General features: G+C 46.2%; 1 protein-coding gene and 1 long non-coding RNA gene across 3 annotated transcripts in view; both read right to left on the reverse strand.

Annotated features, from left to right (window-relative positions):
• LOC307206784 overlaps positions 1 to 13,699 on the reverse strand; it is a 610,614-nt gene that overhangs the window by 63,707 nt on the left and 533,208 nt on the right. The gene's annotated exons all lie outside the window — the stretch shown is intronic.
• Positions 1 to 13,699, reverse strand: part of TRIP10 (thyroid hormone receptor interactor 10) — an 85,511-nt gene that overhangs the window by 41,442 nt on the left and 30,370 nt on the right. The window lies entirely within an intron of this gene.

A 13,699-nucleotide genomic window follows, 5' to 3' on the forward strand; every position in this document is an offset into this window, starting at 1 on the left:
GGATCAGAATCAGGAATGATTCTCGGAATTAAAACATCACACAAATGTGTGTGGTGGTTAAATGTATCTTAAGGCAGAGGGTGCCATAGATGTTTTAGCTGAGATTCCTGCATTTCAGGGGGTTGGACTAAATGATCTTCAGAGTACCTTCCAACTCTACAATTCTGTGATGCAATAACATTTTCCAGGAATAAAACAAGCCTGGTTTGGTGCTATGCAGATATCAAGGTCGGAGTACAAGGAGACAGAGATAATGTCTCTGCCTTGTTTATCAGCCCACATCCTAGCCTTAACAGAGCTGATATAAGGCCACACAGTGGACAGACAGCAAGTCAATACTTGGCTCTTAGATCTCTTCCGTCCCAAAGCACTCAAAATACTTTGCAAGCTTTTTGGCCCATGAAGTCTCCAGGAAAGACTCCAGGAAGATGCTATAATCACAGGAGTGGGGATGTGGTCATGTTCAAGGTCACACAGTGGGAAAGTTAAAAGAACTCATGAGCCTTACCAAGCAAGTGGTATTCAATGGGTTCCACTTACACACGAGAGAGAGAGAGAGAGAGAGAGAGAGAGAGAGAGAGAGAAACTAACTGACTAACTAACTAACTAACTAACTAACTAACTACAGTGGTACCTCGGGTTAAGTACTTCATTCTTCATTCGTTCTGGAGGTCCGTTCTTAACCTGAAACTGTTCTTAACCTGAAGCACCACTTTAGCTAATGGGGCCTCCCGCTGCTGCTGCCACACGATTTCTGTTCTCATCCTGAAGCAAAGTTCTTAACCCAAGGTAATATTTCTGGGTTAGCGGAGTCTGTAACCTGAAGTGTATGTAACCCGAGGTACCACTGTAACTGAGATTTCTGTATGCGTACTCTGGAGACTGCGGTTTTCTCATCTCCACTCTCCAAGCCAGATGGATGGGGAAAGAGAGAGATAGAGAGAGCCAGCAAGCTTTGAAGTAAGAATTCCAGAGTACATACTGCTCCCTTTCAATTCTATATGTCATGACGTAAGGAACTGAGCTTACATAGGATGCCAGATTACACTTCAAATATAAAGTATATTTCTAGTCCTCACTGTTGCAGTAGGAAATTTCAAGAAAGCATGGTCAATGCCTCTTTGCTGAAGGCCCCGAGGAAGGATTTCTGCTTATAATATGTTTGCAAGTGTGAGTGGACACACCCAACACCAGTTTGTGGGCCACGTCGTAAGAACCATTTCAAAATAATTGAGCTGGCAATGTATTGCGAAGCACAGCCTTCCAAACTCCAGGGGGCGGTATAATTGTGAGCCGTCTAGCAGCTGGTTTTGGGGAACTGGCTGCTTTTAATGAAAGGGCCGGTGCTGTGTTTCTATTGTAATTATATGTATGCTTTAAACAGATCTCATATATGCATACAGTTTTGATTCTATTAACGTTTAATTGCTTTCCAATGATTTCTCCCTCCTATGTTTTTAGCGATCCTTGTTTTTCCCCTGTATGCCCCCTTGAGTCTTCTCAGGGATAAAGGCCGGTTATAAATATATAATAATGATAATCATTCCCAAAGCAGCAAAGGGCTTGCTAATATTCACTCTTAAAGGGGGCAAGCAGAAAAGCTAATCTGCCTTAGAATGGACTTTGTCCCTTCAGACTTCATTCTGCTGCAGACAAAGGGAAAAGTTCTTGAAGCTGAGATTTCCCCAAAAGTCCCTACATTACATACGCATAGGCTCAGAATTTCTCCACGTTTTCATGAAGCAGGAAAAACTCTGCTTAGATTTGGTGGATTTTATGCAGGAAAAAAACCTTAGCATGAACTGTGAAACAAACAAAAACATTCCTGACGTGGCTTCTTCGTCAAAATGCAGTAGGCATTGAAGCAAGCAAGAGATAGAGTGCAGAACAGTTTTGGAGTCAGCAAAAATGTGAACATCCTTTTACAACACTACGTAAGGGCCCAGGTGCATTCTGGGGGGAAAGGAGGTTTATTTTTATTCATTTCATAAACCCACATATCTTGGGAAGGCTTGCCTGAACAAAAATGTCACATCTAGTTTGGTCTTCAGGTGTAAGCTACTGCAGCGATTATTATATTTTGGAAGTTTCTGAACCAAGTCATGCTGCTCTCTCTGTGCGATGTGGGAGATAAACTTAGAAGACACCTTAGAAGCTGGCAGCCTTGGTTGAGATGGGAAGAAACACACCACGGGAACCAGGAGCTTTGCAAAGTTAGTGAGGGATGGCTGAACATCAAGTTCAAATGAAACACGTTACAGAGAGCAAGGGAACCCTTGAGAAATTTAAGCAGACTCTGACCAAAAACCCCTCACTGCCACTAGAAGTAGCAGCTCCACAATGTCTGCGGCGAGTGCAGGTCTCCAGAAAAAAAGTTCTGCTTTCGAAAACGCAGCCTAGAGGGCATCCAGGGTATATTTTACTTCTGTGTGCCTTGCAGTCATGTAGGAGAGAAATGCTACCCACTCTGAGACCCCACAGCTAATTTTCCCCTGGTCTCGCTGACCCAAATAGGACTAACTCAGCCAGCTAGCCCTGGGGATTATCTCATGCTTATTTCTCCTAAATTGATTTTTGAATTTTATTGTTATTCATGTTTTTATACTGTATTTTATGCTGCTTTTATAATTGTGTTTTAAATTTGTTGTTAGCCGCCTTGAGCCCGGTTTTTGAACGGGGAAGGGCGGGGTATAAATAAAAAAAAATATTATTATTATTACATTTAAGAAGTTGCGTAAGCCATGGAAGCAGCTTCTGCACTGAAGAGATTCCTGTGTTGCAGAACTTGCTATTGCAACATCCCAATGCACAGAAGGATTGCCCTTTCCTAACAAATGACTTATCATCCTCGACAGCCAAGCAGTTCTCCCAGTGCTCTCAGCCTCACAAGTACGTAAGTTGGAACCTCCACCCGGAGAGAACTTGCTCACTGCACTTCCAGTCAATGCCAAGGAAGTCCACCCTCTTTAATGTCCGTGACCACCTTCCCAGGACAATAACGCAAAGAGACTTCAACAGACTCGGGAAGGAGACTCATATCATGACAGATACTCTTCTCCCTTGCCGTTATCAGATGGGAACCAGATGGAAGTTTGTCAAGCAGCAGGAGAGTTCTTTTGCATCATCTCACCAGCTAGGCTTTCTAAAATACAGATTACCATGGCTATGAAATGAACTGGGCAGTCGAAGCAGTTACCAGTCTAGGCAGTTCAGTCGAAGACACTGCTAGTAAGTCAGCATGGAAAGAGCTCCCCCTAAGGAGGCAGAACGATTTGGAAATGTCCTCTTTTCTTTGAGGCAGCACACCTACTCTGGCATCCTACGTGGAACCACTTCCTACGTGGTCTCCTAAGTACTGAACTGCAGGGCTAAAAGTCAGGAGAACCAAGTGACTATCTCTACACTTGCAAGAACTCCCCAAGCAACAGAGATGAAAGCAAAGGAATACCTAAGGCTTCTATGGTGCTGGAGGAGACTCTTGAGAGTCCCATGTACTGCAAGAAGATCAGACCTATCCATTCTGAAGGAAATCAGCCCTGAGTGCTCACTGGAAGGACGGATCCTGAAGCTGAGGCTCCAATACTTTGGCCACCTCATGAGAGGAGAAGACTCCCTGGAAAAGACCCTGGTGTTGGGAAAGATGGAGGGCACAAGGAGAAGGGGACGACAGAGGACAAGATGGTTGGATAGTGTTCTTGAAGCTACCAGCATGAGTTTGACCAAACTGCGGGAGGCAGTGGAAGACAGGAGTGCCTGGCGTGCTCTGGTCCATGGGGTCACGAAGAATCGGACTCGACTGAACAACCAAACAACAACAAGAAGAAGATCTACTGAGCAGATCTTCTCTCTAAAAAAACATTTCTGCAACATACTGGAAGTGCAGTGAGAAAGTTCTCTCCAGGTACTTCACAGAGGTTCTCATGGGCAAATGCCTTGCACTCCTTCATTCCACAGCCTTGCTAAAATGAAAGATGGTTTCTCAAGATATACTTCCACTTTGATCATTCAAGTACAGTAGAAGAAACCAGTACTTTAAATATGTCATCAGTATAATTATACTAGGCAATAAACGGCTAACCACATTTTATCCAAATAACCCTTAAGACATCCTTTTAAAGCAGGTCAGTATTTTTTGTCCATACTGCATATGAAGGAGCCAGGGGAAAGAAATGTCGTTTCCTCAAAATCACCTGAAAGTTTGTTGCGGAAAAGAGATTTCAACTAAGTCCTTCCCAGGTCACAGTGTTAGCTGAAACAGTATGCAAAGTCTCATTAGCAGGATATAATATAATGGTCCATCACAGCTACCCATTGCCCAGAATTATATTTGCAGAGGTGGGGAAAGACTGTAAGTGGACAGGAAGAATTGAGGATCACTGTTGAAACAGCAAAGCAGTGATCTAAACCTGATAGGGGCCCAGGAGCCCACCAGCTTACGCAAACTTAAAAGTGTCGGAGCCACTGGCCAACAGCACAAAATCTCGATGCCGAGAACAAGCTGTTGCTTCCAGGGAACAGGACATCTGGCAGGAAGAATGGCTGGCTGGCTGGCCAACGAATGGGAGTTTGGCTGAGACCAAGTTTCAGACTGGGATCCTCCCAGAGCTCAGATCCTATGGGGGGATTACAAGAGGAAATGCCGATCCTCCCACTCACAGCAACATTAGGAGGGAAAACAGCTCGGAGGATGTTTACCAAGAATAATCCCTATCACGGAGGCCTTGTAAATGGACTGCAACCAGCCTTGGAGCATGTTCTGGGGATAGATAGAGAACATATGGATCGAGAGAGCTGGAGCCCCGCTGCCAAGGAAATCAAGGCACAGATGCTCACTGGCCACCAGTAGTTTGAACTTTCTGGGGTAAGAACATGCGCATCTAAAAGCATGACACTCCCTTACACAGGGAATGGGATGAGGTGGCGCTGTGGTCTAAACCACTGAGCCTCTGGGACTTGCCAATCAGAAGGTCAGCAGTTCGAATTCCCGCAACAGGGTGAGCGCCCATTGCTCTGTCCCAGCTCCTGTCAACCTAGCAGTTCAAAAGCACACCAGTGCAAGTAGATAAATAGGTACCACTGCGGCGGGAAGGTAAATGGTGTTTCCATGTGCTCTGGATTTTGTCACGGTGTCCCGTTGTGCCAGAAGCAGTTTAGTCATGCTGGCCACATGACCCGGAAAGCTGTCTATGGACAAATGCCGGCTCCCTTGGCCTGAAAGCGAGATGAATGCCGCAACCCCATAGTTGCCTTTGACTGGACTTAACCGTCCAGAGGTACTTTACCTTTACCTTACCTAACTAGCCCATCCAGACCATTGGCAGTGGCTGGCATGAGGGCTCTCATCCTTCAGGCAGAACTCTTCCCTAGACCTGCTGCCTAAGAACTTTTAAGTGGACATGACCAGAAGTCATGGGGCTCAGTCTGTAGACATCAGGGTTGGGGCTTGAGTCCAGCATAGCAGGGGGTCGGGCTAGAGGGCTTTGTGGTCCCTCCCAACTCTACAATTCTACAATAGGGAATGAGCGAAGGACCTCATGTGCACATTCTAACTCTAAGCTCTGGACCATCCATGAGGCTGAGGGGACCGTTTGACGGAAAACAAGCCAGTCAGACTTTCAGCTCAAGTTTCAACTCAGGCGAGCCAGCATTTCCTCAACCGCCCAACTACAACCCTGAAATAATGACTGGCCTTCCATGCAAAGTTGGTAAGGTATAATGCATACGAAGAATACGTGCTTGAAACTTGTCACACACCCTTGTCAAGTCTCTCACAAAAATGAGCACGAGGCAACAGAACAGAACTCGGCAAGAAGCAAAGACAAAGCAAAGACGAAGGCCGATTCTCACCTATCTCCACTCCTGACACTGAGGGTGGGTCCTCTGTCCTCAGCGATGCTTGCAGGTAACTAAGGCAACACTTCAGATCCAATGTCTAGTTAATGGTTAAACCAGGGGTCAGCAAAACTTTTCAGCAGGAGGCCGGCCCACTGTCCCTCAGACCTTGTGGGGGGCCGGACTATATTTTGAAAAAAAATATGAACAAATCCCTATGCCCCACAAATAACCCAGAGATGCATTTTAAATAAAAGGACACATTCTACTCATGTAAAAACACGCAGGCCGGATTTAGAAGGCAATTGGGCCGAATCTGGCCCACAGGCCTTAGTTTGCCTACCCATGGGTTAAACTCTCCTACCCCACCCAATTATCACATTCTAGAACAGTGTTTCCCAACCTTGGGCCTCCAGCTGTTTTTGGACTACAACTCCCATCATCCCTAGCTAGCAAAACCAGTGGTCAGGGATGATGGGAATTGTAGTTCAAAAACAGCTGGAGGCCCAAGGTTGGGAAACACTGTTCTAGAAGTCACTGCTTAGTCAACCCCAGACAGAAAGCCTTATAAATGAGGTTACTGTACTATAACTGGTGACCCGGGGCACAAAATTTTCAACTGCTATCCCCCCTCCCCCCAAAAATGTCCATTTCTGAAAACACATTTGTTTCATAAAATGTAATTATCAAGATAATCAACAAAAACAAATTGGGTGGTTTCAGATCAGTGCCATTTTTTCCTCCCTAATGACTCTCTCTAGGAAGCATGCATATATCATAAAATAAAAACTGAAACATTTAAAACCAGGAAAAAGCATTAAAAATAGATAATCTACAACATATTTAAGAACAGGTAGATCCCAGTCACGTGCCTGGATTTTTCTTTTCTTTTTTTCTTTTCCACCACAGTGGTCTCAAGAAATCCCTGTGGTACAGATTTTTCTGGCTTAGATCCCACTCAGATAATTAAGCTTTCATTACCCTCACCCACAATTCTCCTCTGCTGCAGCAAAAGCAACTGATTAATAAACACAGCAAGACAGCTACAGGCAAAGCTTTCGGACATAGCACAGTTCCAGCAGCTTCCTAGTGACCCCAGCAGTTTACAGACCACCTAACCCTGTACTGATCGCCTTCAACACAGGCTGCCTGTCCTTCATGCACTGTCCTAAACAAACCTTAGTAATCTGTGCAAGTTCCTGCAGCCTTAATCTTCTCCTTGCTTCTGCCTATAAACCTCCACTACCCAGCGTCACAAATGCAGCAACCTAATCCCCACGTACGCTGCTGAGAGTGGTGGAAAGAGAGCAGTATGCTTAAGCATTTGAGCTGGCAGCAGAAAGTCCTCAGTTCAAGTTTTACCTTGGTTGTGAATGCACCAGATGGTTGAGGAAAGCTACTCTCTCTCTTGCACCCTCTTAGACGAAAGAATAGAACAGGGTTCGGCAACAGTGGACCAAAACCAGCTGATGACATGGCTCCCCAAATCTCTTTTCTGATGAGAGCAGCTTTTGCATCTCATTTGGAAACCAAGGACCAAGAATCTTGAGGAAGAATGGGGAGGCACACAATGCCAGATGCTTGAAGTCCAGTGTGAAGTTTCCACAGTCTGTATTGATTTGGGGAGCCATGTCATCAGCTTGTGTTGGTCCACTGTGCTTCATTAAGTCCAGGGTCAACGCAGCCGTCCACCAGGAGATTTTGGAGCACTTCATGCTTCCTTCCGCAGACGAGCTTTATGGGGATGCTGACTTCATTTTCCAGCAGGACTTTGGCACCTGCCCACACTGCCAAAAGTACCAAAACCTGTACATGGGACTGGCAGAGATGACTGGCAGAATTCGGGACCAGGAGAAAGAGACAGTGGAAGAAGATTGGGAGAAATTTAAAGACTATCTTAACAAATATTGTAAAATTAATGAAGGCTAGAATGACATGGGTTTAAAAATTAATGGTTTTCAGTGGTGTTTATTAAGGAAAAGGAAAAGAAAGATAAAAAAAACTATGGGAAATAAGGGAGAGGATTTGCTGATTGGATAATGAAACTATAATACAGAAGGGGGAGGTATGAGGAGGTCGGGGAAATAAGGTTTAAGAAAAAAAAAAGGTTTGAAATTATACTTGTTTTTGTTTGTGTATGTTTGTATGTTTGTGATGTTGTTTGTGTTTATGTGCATTATTGGAAACTTTAATAAATATCATTTAAAAAACAACAACAAAAGTACCAAAACCTGGTTCAATGCCCATGGGATTACTGCACTTGATTGGCCAGCACTCGCCTGACCTGAACCCCATAGAGAATCTACGGGGCATTGCCAAGAGAAAGATGAGAGACATGAGACTGAGCAATGCAGAAGAGCTGAAGGCTGCTATTGAAGCATTCTGGTCTTCCATAACACCTCAGCAGTGCCAAAGGCTGATAGCATCCATGCCACACCGCATTGAGGCAATAATTGATGCAAAAGGGGCCCAAACCAAGTACTGAGTACATATGTATGCTTCTACTTCTGAGAGGTCCAATATTGCTCTATTTGCAATCCTTGATGATTTCATTTAATATTCTAATTTTCTGAGATTGTTAATTTTGGGTTTTCATCAGCTGTACGCCATGATCATCACAATTATAACAAATAAAGGCTTGACATATCTCGCTTTGCATGTCATGAGTCTATCTCATATATTAGTTTCACCTTTTAAGTTGAATTACTGAAATAAATGAGCTTTTCCACGATATTCTAATTTTCTGAGTTTCACCTGTATGAAAGCTACTTTATTGATCAAGCATGCAACATGATGGAGGCGGCCTCGGCGCTTCTGATATGTCAGGTTTGTGGCTTCATGAGCTCATCATAGCTGAGCATAAGGCTCAGTCCTACCTGCAATCATTCCCTCTGGATTGTGGAGATGACGACTAGCACACTAGCTGCAGCTTCAGGGGGTTGTATTTCCCCCACCCTGTGTGGGTTATGTGGTTCTAGCAAAGCCATGAATCCTTGTTTCTCCATTACCCTCTAAAGGTAAAGGTAAAGGTACCCCTGCCCGTACGGGCCAGTCTTGACAGACTCTGGGGTTGTGCGCCCATCTCACTTAAGAGGCCAGGGGCCAGCGCTGTCCGGAGACACTTCCGGGTCACGTGGCCAGCGTGACATCGCTGCTCTGGCCAGAGCCAGAGCCAGAGCCGCACACGGAAATGCCGTTTACCTTCCCGCTGGTAAGCGGTCCCTATTTATCTACTTGCACCCGGAGGTGCTTTCGAACTGCTAGGTTGGCAGGCGCTGGGACCGAGCAGCGGGAGCGCACCCCGCCGCAGGGATTTGAACCGCCGACCTTTCGATCGGCAAGCCCTAGGCGCTGAGGCTTTAACCCACAGCGCCACCTGCGTCCCTCCATTACCCTCTAGAAGCGTGCAAGTAGCCACACCAGAGACCCAAATTGGATTTGCTTTAGCCGGCAGCGTTTGCAGGGACAAACATGCATCCCTTTTCCTTCCTCTTTGAGTGCAGGTTGTGGAGAATGCAGTCAGCCAGGTTTTCCCAGTTAAGAGAAGAAAAGGCCAATTTGACAACTCCCACGACAAAGATGGCAGATATATATGCCTGGCTGCAGGGTGAGGTTGGGAACGTACTCATTCCCCAATAAATAAATAAAAATTAAAAACCAAGCCATGTCAAGCATTTGAAAAGGCACACTGAGAAGACCAGGGCCACAGTTGCCATTGTGGCCTCACAGCACAAAGCAAGAAAACTATACCTATTACAGTGGTACCTCGGGTTACATACGCTTCAGGTTACATACGCTTCGCTAACCCAGAAATGGTGCTTCAGGTTAAGAACTTTGCTTCAGGATAAGAACAGAAATCGGGCTCTGGCAGCACAGCGACAGCAGGAGGCCCCATTAGCTAAAGTGGTGCTTCAGGTTAAGAACAGTTTCAGGTTAAGAACGGACCTCTGGAACAAATTAAGTACTTAACCCGAGGTACCACTGTACTAGATTGTGGCCTCACTGAGGTGGTATGGGCAAACCTGTGTTTAGGCCACCCTAATTCAGACTGCAGGTGGGGCTCAGAGGAATTTAACAAACAAGCTGACCATTTCAATGAAAATTAGGTGTAACTGATCACACAAGTTTGAAAATTGTCCATTCATCATCAAAAATAGGGGTTCAGAGAAAAGAGATCTATCCAAGTGAACTGGTTCAATGACTGTATTCAGGTGTCATGATAAACCCTGGTTTATTGTGACAAGAATGATCCCTGGGTTCATGCATTCGTCCACTCCCCTTTCCTTCTGTGGTGTGGCTCCAAGGAGTAGCTTGAAAGTAAAAAATAAAAAAGAATGGAAGCAAATGCTAAGTGCAGCTTGCAATTTCATGCAAACCCAGAAAACAGTGGTTCCTTTTAACTGCCGTTCATTTGAAACAAATCAAACAATGGGAAATTAAGTTTACTTATTTCAAACAAATGGTATTTTTAAATAAGCATGGTTTAGGGTTAGGTGTAAATGCTAAATTGTCAAAAATAGCAGTGAAAAGCTTCCAATCTCCTGCTCATAGTCAAACTAGGGCGGGCAGACCATGGACTCAGCTACAATAGTAAAGAAAAAGTGTTTTATATGTGTTACAACACTGTGGCACCAGATGGCGCTGTGGAGTTCCATCTTTCGCCAACATGATTTGTGATTTCCCACTATGAGGTTTACAACTCGTTTTCCTGAAAAGCTTTTCTGATGTGTCTAGATCCAGCCTACGCAAACCAGAGGCCTACCTAGGTCTGTTGCCATCATGATAAATCATGGCTTATCATGACAATCAAATGTTACCTACCAAGAGATGCAGCAACAGCCCCCCCCCGCAAGCTCCCCATTCAAGTTTCATTTCAACTATTTAACTCACTAAACAACCTTAAGCAAGCCACTATTCCCTTAGCCTCTGTCACAAGGCCAGCCTTACAATTAAGCAGGGTGAGGCAGTCTGCCTTAGAAAGCTAATTGTGCTGTATCATTAAAAGGCAGTTAAAAAAACAAAACTTTTCCTGGGCAAGGAGGAAGAGTGAGAGCCTGTTCCGTGTCTGCCTGTCTGCCTACACACTTCACTGTCGGATGACACACATGGGCAATGGAACAAACTCTTCCTCATTGCAGAATTTGGCTGGCTGGCTTTCTTGAAGCTTGCAACTAGGGTACTTTAAAGCACATGTAGGGAACCCCTGGGGACGCAGGTGGCGCTGTGGGTTAAAGCCTCAGCGCCTAGGGCTTGCCGATCGAAAGGTCGGCGGTTCGAATCCCTGTGGCGGGGTGCGCTCCCGCTGCTCGGTCCCAGCGCCTGCCAACCTAGCAGTTCGAAAGCACCTCCGGGTGCAAGTAGATAAATAGGGACCGCTTACCAGCGGGAAGGTAAACGGCGTTTCCGTGTGCAGCTCTGGCTCTGGCCGGAGCAGCGATGTCACGCTGGCCACGTGACCCGGAAGTGTCTCCGGACAGCGCTGGCCCCTGGCCTCTTAAGTGAGATGGGCGCACAACCCCAGAGTCTGTCAAGACTGGCCCGTACGGGCAGGGGTACCTTTACCTTTACCTTTAGGGAACCCCTGGGAAACAGGCCAGTTTGGGGGGGTCCAGTTTGGCTGCTGAGGCCATTTCCCCCAAACCACGCTCACCCTTTTATCAGCTGGTGACATCAGTTGGTGGGTGAGGCCTTCTTGGGGAGCCCATCCCACCCTGATCCCTTTAACTTCCGAAAAACATGAGGGTGGGGAAGCCTTTCAAAAAATAACCACCACCTTGGGTCTTTCTAAAAAAAACCCTAAAAGCAAGTACAGTCGTACCTCGGAATGAATACGCTTCAGCTTAAATATTTTCGGGTTGCGCTCCGTGGCGACCCGGAAGTAACGGAGCACGTTACTTCTGGGTTTTGCCGCTTGCGCATGCGCCGACGCTCAAAACGTGACCCGCGCACGCGCGGAAGCGGCAGAACAAGACCCACGCATGTGCAGATGCGCAGTCGTGCCTTACGTTCGCTTCAGGATGCGAACGGGGCTTCGAAACGGATCCTGTTTGTATCCAGAGGTACCACTGTACCACTGTACAGGTTTACGAACTTAATCCGTTCCGGAAGTCCGTTCTGAAACTGAAACACGCTTCCCCTAATGAGGCTTCCCGCCACCGCTGCACTTCCACCGTTTGCTTTCCATTCTTAGACCGAGGTAACGTTCATAGACCGAGGTAAACCTCTGGTTTTGCGGAAGTTCGTAACCCGAATTGTTCATAAACAGGGCTGTTCTTAAACTGAGGTACCACTGTAGACCCATTTCCCTCACCTTCATTGCTGCAAGATGGAGTGGTCCCTGCCTGAGCTGGTGTCTGTTTCATGCTTTATCACACAGTGCTGAAGAAACAGGCAATCTCTAAAGGGGTTGGGGAGAGATTGCTGCAAAGAGTGCTCATTCCTCGCTCTCCTATGCTCAGACAGGACTGCAGGGTCTGCCTGAAAGTAAGTGCCAACATGGGAGTTGGAATCCAACGACAGGAGGGCATCAGGCCTCTGCAGGATCTTAGGGGGTCAGCGCTGAGCTTTTAAATCAACATACAAGAGAGGATAGAGATTTTCCCAGATTGTGTCAGGACGCATTAGCCAGGACTGTGTGACTCATTATGCTTTCTTGGGAACAGGGTGGGAGAAGTTCAAAGCAAGCCTGAATTTCACCACACACAGCAAAACAGAGGATCGCCTCCACCCGCCACAGCCTCAAAGCATCAACCCATGCTGCAAACAAGAGCATAAAAATCACAAGGCTGTCAATCATCATATCTCACAAATGGAAACGAAGGGGCTACTGCAGATGGAAACTGTTGGCCACCTTTCCGATTCCTTTCTGTACACCAAAAAATGTTTACTAAAGTGGTAGATCACACAACAAAAGGGACAGACTTCTAATGAGTTTGAACAACAACCTGTCCAAATTATAAAGATACAGTCGTACAGTGGTACCTCGGGTTACATACGCTTCAGGTTACATACGCTTCAGGTTACACACTCCGCTAACCCAGAAATAGTACTTCAGGTTAAGAACTTTGCTTCAGGATGAGAACACAAATCTTGCTCCGGTGGCGCAGCGGCAGCAGGAGGCCCCATTAGCTAAAGTGGCGCTTCAGGTTAAGAACAGTTTCAGGTTAAGAACGGACCCTCAGAACAAATTAAGCACTTAACCCGAGGTACCACTGTAGCTTGTTTTGTGGCCAGGATCTGTTCCGGAGCCCCAGCCGCTAGCCGAAAAGAACGCAGGGCAAAGCGCCGCATCTGCGCGGAGCGGTTTGCACTTCTGCGCACGCGTGAGTGGCAAGCCTGGAAGTAAACCGTTCTGATACTTCCGGGTTTGCTGTGGACGTTCGCTGGAATGGACGCTATACAAGGTTTGCAGAGGTATTACTGTACTGTGAAGTCTTTCAAACACTGAAAAAACATGTGAAAGTGTGCAACATGCATGCCACTTCCAGACCCTGTTGAGCACACACTTTTACACACATAAGGATTCCTTCATTGCGCTGCTTAATGTGTGGCTGGCCTAGAGGAGGAAAATCAGCACGATCCTACGACCCCCTCACAATGTTTTCAGCACTTCTGGGTACAGTGGTACCTCGGGTTACAGACGCTTCAGGTTACAGACTCCGCTATCTCAGAAAAAGTACCTCAGGTTAAGAAGTTTGCTTCAGGATGAGAACAGAAATCGCGTGGTGGCAGCAGGAGGCCACCTTAGCTAAAGTGGTACCTCAGGTTAAGAACAGTTTCAGGTTAAGAACGGACCTCCAGAACAAATTAAGTTCTTAACCCGAGGTACGACTGTACTCAAGCGAACCTCCCTGCTGAAAGCCTTAAC

Source organism: Podarcis cretensis (assembly GCF_951804945.1).
Source record: "Podarcis cretensis genome assembly, chromosome: 17".
Lineage (NCBI taxonomy): Eukaryota > Metazoa > Chordata > Lepidosauria > Squamata > Lacertidae > Podarcis > Podarcis cretensis.